The sequence below is a fragment of the Octopus bimaculoides genome, chromosome 4 (genome assembly GCF_001194135.2).
Source record: "Octopus bimaculoides isolate UCB-OBI-ISO-001 chromosome 4, ASM119413v2, whole genome shotgun sequence".
Taxonomy (NCBI): Eukaryota; Metazoa; Mollusca; class Cephalopoda; order Octopoda; family Octopodidae; genus Octopus; species Octopus bimaculoides.
The window spans coordinates 24,363,796-24,371,172 of record NC_068984.1 but is presented as its reverse complement, the minus strand read 5'-3'; the positions used below and the strand labels follow the sequence as shown (position 1 = coordinate 24,371,172).

The following is a 7,377-nucleotide window of genomic DNA, read 5'->3' as shown; positions in this document are numbered from 1 at the left end:
TGCGTGCGCGCGTGCGTATTTGTGTGTGTGTATTTACACATACACACATAATTCAAATCAAGATGAAGTGACAGGTTGAAATTATGAATTATTGATTTATTGTGGTTTTAATTGGTGAATTTTCCTAATCATAATAAAGATCACTTATAAAAGTATATTACTTATATAAACCCATAAGTGATAGTGGGAGAGAATAATTTATATAGCAGGACAGGTCACTGGTGTTAGTTTAATAAATGATGAAGTGCGGCAGTTGAGGATACATGAGATGATTTCATAGCTGTAGAAAATGAAATGAAATGAAATAACTTATGCTTAAACCATGAAATAAGATAAAATACATGGAATCATTTGTAATACATTGGAGTCTGGACAGCTCTCTGCTAACCAGCTCCATGTCAAACCATCCAACCCATGCCAGCATGGAAAGAGGACACTAAATGATGATGATGATGACAATGATGAAGCTGCATGACAAAAAGTAAAAATAATTGGCTCAGGCATGTTGTTTAACACAAGACTGTCAGTGAGATCATCATCATCATCATCATCATCCTTTAATGTCTGTTTTCCATGGCATGGGTTGGACAATGTTGGAGATGTCAGTTATAATATGATCTACATGGTTAGTATGAGGATTATTTATGACGAAATGACTTGTGCTGTTAGGCTAGAAGTCTTACATTTGTTAATAATCTATCTTATCTCTTGGTTATAATATGAAATGGTTTAAACTGGCACATTGCTTTAACCCTTTGCCTGTCCAAAGCATTTTCATAAGTTTGTTCTAAATGTTGTTTTCATGCTTGTTTTCAGGCTTTTAGTTAATCAATGGTTCACATATTCTGAGTAATATGAATCTTTCCTTTCCACTCATTAGTTCTATATTACTCTGGTGGTTGAAAAAAATTGGGAATGTGTATCATACATGATGTGTAGATGCTGGGAAAATCATCATCATCATTTAACGTCCGTTGTCCATGCTGGCATGGGTTGGACAGTTTGACCAGGGCTGGCAAGCTGGAAGGCTGCACCAGACTCCTGTCTGATTTGGCATGGTTTTTTTTATTTCTTTATTGTCCACAAGGGGCTAAATATAGAGGGGACAAACAAGGACAGACAAACGGATTAAGTCAATTATATCGACCCCAGTGCGTAACTGGTACTTAATTTATCAACCCTGAAAGGATGAAAGGCAAAGTCGACCTCGGTGGAATTTGAACTCAGAACGTAAAGACAGACGAAAAATACTGCTAAGCATTTCGCCCGGCATGCTAATGTTTCTGCCAGCTCGCCGCCTTCCTATTTGGAATGGTTTGGCATGGTTTCTACGGCTGGATGCCCTTCCTAATGTCAGCCACTTCAAGAGTGTAATGGGTGCTTTTACATGCCTCCAGCATGGGTGCCATTTGGGTGACACTGTAATAATATTTTTACATTTTGTCATGCAACTTCATCATCATCATAACTTAGTGTCCTCTTTCCATGCTGGCATGGGTTGGATGGTTTGACATGGAGCTGGTTAACGGAACTGTACAAACTCCAATGTATTACAAATGACTGTGATTTTACTCGGCTTGATGGGTCTTCTTCTCAAGCAGGGCATAATGCCAAAGGTCTCAGTCATTTGTCATTGCCTCCATATGCCACCGGCATCGGCCACCTAACCTCTGTGAGGCTTAACACTCGAAAGTTGCTTTTTATGTGTCACCAGCACAGATGCCAGTTACATGACACCAGCATCGGCCACAACTATGATTTCACTTGGTTCGAAAGGTTTTCTCAAGCACACCATATCACCAAAGGTCTTAGTCACTAGTCATTGCCTCCGTGAAGCCCAAAGTTAAAATCATCATCATCATCATCGTTTAACGTCCGCTTTCCATGCTAGCATGGGTTGGACGATTTGACTGAGGACTGGTGAAACCGGATGGCAACACCAGGCTCCAATCTAAATTTGGCAGAGTTTCTACAGCTGAATGCCCTTCCTAACGCCAACCACTCAGAGAGTGTAGTAGGTGCTTTTACGTGTCACCTGCACGAAGGCCAGTCAGGCGATACTGGCAACGGCCACGCTCAAAATGGTGTGCCATAAGAATTTATAAGATTTGAGGGAATGTAGAATAATTCTTTTTTGGAATAATGGATCTCAAAGTAAATAAAACTATAAATAATAGTACATAAATATTGGGTTGAAAATTCCTTTTGGATAGGAAAAGTCAAGTGATGCCCATGGGACATAAATCTATATCATCTTGTTGATGTGTCATGTCCATAGGGGATGTGGAGTCAAGTCTCACATGCAGCCTTCGACTTTCTATCCAAAGGATTTTAAACTCAGAAAACTGATTTCTTCAAATGTACCAGAGGCTCTCTAGAAGTAGTAGGTAATTTCTGCTATCTTGGTGGCCTAATTAACAATGGAGGAGGATGTACCAAAAGTGTAATCACTAGAATAAGAATGCAATGCAGAAAATTCAGAGAGCTTTTACTTGTGTTGGCAACCAAAAGGCTCTCTGAGTAAAAGGAAGATTGTATGATGCATGTATACATGGCAATGAGATGTGGGATTGGGATGCAGAGGAATGCAAAGATGAGAGAGAAATGAAGCTGGTATGTTCTGCTGGATGTGCAGTGTCATTGTACATGTGCAACAGAGCACTAATGTATGGAGAGAACAGTTAGGCATGGGATGAATTAGATGCAGTGTGTAAGAGAGAAGATGACCATGCTGGTTTGGTCATGTGATGCAGATGAATGTAGACAGTTGCATAAAGAAGGGCCAATGACTTAAAGTGGATGGCATCTGTGGAAGAGGGAGATCCTGGAAGACAGAGGACAAAGTATTCAAGGCCAATCTCAAAACACCGAACCTTACAAAAAGATGACAGAGGACCAAGATATGCCTTGTAAGTGAATTTGGTAAGCAGAAACTGTATGGAAGCCCATTGTGTGTGCATATGACTTTGTATTTGTCCCTCCTGCCAATTAACAACCAGTGTTGGTTTGTTCACATCCCTGTGACTTGGCAGTTCAGCAAAAGGAATTGATAGAACAAGTACCAGACTTAGAAAAAAATAATTACTTGGGGCAATTTGTTTGATTAAACCCTTGAAGGCAGTGTTCCAGCATGGCCATAGTCCAATGACTGCAACAAGTAAAAAATAAAAGCTGTAATGTGCAAAGAGATAAGACTATGTTGGTATAGCAATGTGATGCATATGAAGGATAACAGTTGAGTGAAGAAGCATTTGACAATCCAAATAGAAGGAGTCATAAGAAAAAGTACTGATGGGAAACTGAACCTCATAAAGGAGATGACATAAGACTACAGTCAGGGGCAAGATGCTGTGATTGAGCATACCCATCAAACCCAAATTTGTATGGGAAAAGGAAATGGACAGAAAATTATGGTTTTTATCATTGTTGGAAATAGTTAATTCAATGAAGCAAAAAAGCCTGTTATATTTCTTGTGAATGTCCATGGAACGTTTCTTTCAATACAGTATATTATTGTCTTAGAAATGTTAGGCATCATGGAATGAACATGGTAGTTAGGTAATAAGAAATTAAGAGATTTTAAAAAGAAAAAAATACAATAGAAACAATATGTCCTGTATATCACTTGTGATGCGCAAGACAGGCAGAATATTAAAATGGTAGATGTTGATTGTGAAATGTATGAATTTAAATTCAAAGCCTGTGAAGTTTAGAGTTGAACTTTGAAAGTCAAAAACTCAGTCATGGGTTCAATTCTAGACTTAATATATCAGTGATAGGGGTTGGTGCACTGTAAAGCTGTTGAGAAGAAGGCCTCAAAATGTACACATTCTCACCTGATGACACCTGAAACCTACTGGTGTCCATTATGCAGAGTTTTTGATTCAGTGCACTTACACAGGCAAGCTGTTCCCAAGTCTCTTATTACAGTCTTTGTGTATTTTCAAAATCATCTATGATATTTGTTTGATCATTTTTTTAATGCTTGTTTTTATCTGCTAGCATGGGTTACATGGATATAATATCATGGTATTGTTTTACAGTTGGATGCCTTCCTGTTGCCAACCCTTTCTAGTAAGGGACCTTATATTCCACATGTTTTCAAAAGCACATAGCCAATGGCTGATTTGTTGACAGGGGAAGCTGCAACAATGTCATTACTGGTTGCTCAGTGGTATTCAATGAAGTGCTAATATACACAGATATACAAATGCTCACATATGCATGCATGCATGCATCCATCCATCCACCCACCCACCCATCCATCCATCCACCCATCCATCCATCCATCCATCCATCCATCCAGAAACTTTCAGATGTTATCTATCAAATCCACTCAGAAAACTTTGGTCAACTTTGGACGATAGCAGAAGAAATTTTGTGCAAGGTGCTGCACAGTTGCACTGAACTTGAACCTACTTACCTAGGTAGTGAACTTCTTCACTATACAACCATACCTGCATCTGACCATTTGTAATATTATAAAATATAATCAAGTGTTGAATGTTTTATTAAATATATTAAAAAAATTACTCTAAAGTAATTTAAAATTCAGTTAAGAATATCTCCTGGATGTTTTAATATTATTTTACTAAACAGGTATCTGATGTACCTTTGCTTTATAGATATAACAGAGAAAGAGTGTTCATAAGTGCATAATTAAATTTTATTAATTTGAATAAATTGCCATTGTAGCACTATTTATGCAATGATCCCCCCCCCCCGCCACCTCCTAGACCCTTTGACATATGAAGTCAGTTAAGTATTCAAGCTCCTTCAGTTACATGCTGTTCTGTTCATCCTTGTCCCATTACAAACAGCTGAAGGGTGACAAACTATTCTTCTAGTTATGTCATTTCATATTTCACAAACTCTTAACTTCAAATCTCCCAAGTGGTTCATCCATTACTGCTCTACAGTTTTTTCAAGTAAAGAACACATCTACAACAGTTGGAGAAAATCACTCATCCTGAAAAATTCTTATGGTTAATGAATAGCTTTTGTCCAATGCTGCAACCCCTGCACATTCATCATCTGAACTGTGAAAGATGCCTCCATGCATTGCATAACCTGCAAACATTCCTTACTCCCAAACTGCAACTGATCTTTTTGGCTTCTTGCCAAAAACATTTCTGCCAACTTTTATGATTTTTTCCTTCTCTCTACTCTTCAACCTTGATAATTCTACAAGCTGTAACTTGGTACATGAATTACTAGCAATGCTACCTGATTTCATCTCTTTGATCAGTGGCTTCCTCTCATATCGCATCATCATGGTGTATGTTTACTAAGCGCTTACTGACCCTCACTCTTGTATAACCCAACGCTTTGTTATGTACCCAATACTTTTGCTTTAGCAATTTAACATTATGCTTGCTGTCACTTGCAACATCATCTCCTACTTGCGTGATATCACCATTTAATCCTTAACATTACATACCAAAGCATCATCTACGTGTAACTAAGATATTGTGCATCAAATTCGCACCTACTCCATGAACAGAGAGCTTGAAAACATTCTCTAATAGTGTCATATCAATTTTATGTTCGACAGCAAAAAGACACAATTGCTGCATATTTCAAGATGACATTATCATACCTCCTCCTAAATATAAACAGCACGAACCCTCAGAATCCCTACATATTCCAAGCTGTACTATCACTATGATCTTTCATGGACAAGGCACATCCTATCCTCATTTTAGTGAAGACTGCATCACAAATAGTAGCCTTCTTTTTCAAGGTCAGAAAACATTTCATCATTCTCCAACTACTAACCTTTATACAAAACTCAGCAAAGACCTGCAATAAATTATGATTTACATATATGGAAGAGTGCTGCTTCTGTTGCTGCACTATAGATTTTTTCAACCATATCCGAAGAAAAAAAGCCACCCAATTGATTGTCATGAAGTCACTTGCCACAAATGTGATGTCTCCTTCCTCTGACCTTTCTACTACTACTATAATACCTTTCCTCTCCTCAGATCTTTCAGGTTTTGTGTTGCCTCCACTCAGACAATCTTTCTCTTGTTTATCTCTCTCTTCCTTTCACTACTCATATTGTGGCCCACTCAAGACTTGCATTAACTACAGCATCCAATCCTTCCTCCCCAGAACACTATCTTCTAAAATTCCCACTCTGCACATATATTTGTATAACCACCGTGGAAAAGGAACATTAACCTTGTCAATCTTACCAGTATTAAAGAACGTAGAAAGTCTGTGGGGCATTGTACCCTTCCTCCAGAAAAGTCCAGTTAAAAAAAAAGATAATAATTATAAAAGAAAAATTCTATATAAAGGTTAGGGTGGTTGGGGTTGGAATGCATGTGACCAAAACCACCTGACTTAGATGTACTCAGTCAGGACTGATTCTGAGCAAAACAACAACTACTAAAGTAGTACAAGAGGTTGATGTACTACTTGCATGGTATAATAAATGTAGTTTTATTCACATACTGCTTCTCAGTCTCCAACCTGTACTGGATGTCAACCAAAAAATGAGGATTGGTAATGGAACAGGTACGTAACAAAAGATTGTTCAGATGCTACCCCAGTCTGTTGTTTTGTGACGTGACAGTTTTAAATTTCAGACTTACAGCCAGCTTTTGCTGTGTGAAGAGTATTTCTTCGTGATATATCAATGTGTGTGTGTTCAAATTGTAGTCTGCACTTCAGTTACTATAATTCGATATCACATAGATGAATGTATTGGATATACCATGACAGATATACACATGCAAACATGTACACACACACACATACAGACATACTGTAATTGCATGCAAATATTTTACATCGTTATTACGTCAAGAAAATTAGATAAATGATGATGTGAAATTCTAAAAATTAAATCTAATCAACAAATAAAAATTTTTTTATGCATATTTAATTTTTAAGTTTTGATTAGATCCCTTTATACTTTTTTTGCATTTTCTTTTTCTTATTGTGTCTCTCTTTCACTACCCCCCTCTCTGTCTCTCTGTATATATATAAATACATAAATACCTATACACACAAACACAGACACACACACACACACACGCATACATATACACATCACACAAACATGCATTCACACTCATGACTCATAAATACACATATAATCACACATTATGGCAGTGCTCCAGCACAGACTGAATCACAATGATTTAATGATTTGATCCTAATATATAAAAACACATTCATAACATATGTGTGCATGTGCACGCTCGCTCGCTCGCATGCGCGCTTGTGTGTATGTATGCATGTATATATGTGTGTATGTATGTATGTATGGGTGAATTATAATTTCAAATTTTAACTATCTTGATGTTTATTCAATATCTTTTAAGATATTCTAAATAGTCTAAACCTGTATTGAGTCCTTTCATT

The 7,377-nt window shown here is 37.4% G+C and overlaps 1 protein-coding gene across 5 annotated transcripts in view; it reads left to right on the top strand.

The window, feature by feature from the left end:
* The window catches only part of LOC106883075 (uncharacterized), a 322,884-nt gene that overhangs the window by 100,651 nt on the left and 214,856 nt on the right, over positions 1-7,377 (top strand). The window contains exon 1 of one of the 5 annotated variants that reach the window (XM_014933993.2): positions 5,577-6,525. The exons of the other annotated variants lie outside the window; for them this stretch is intronic. The gene's annotated coding sequence lies outside the window, so the exon portion shown is untranslated. Of the gene's footprint in view, positions 1-5,576; positions 6,526-7,377 lie in introns of those variants that run through there. 5 annotated transcript variants of the gene reach the window in all.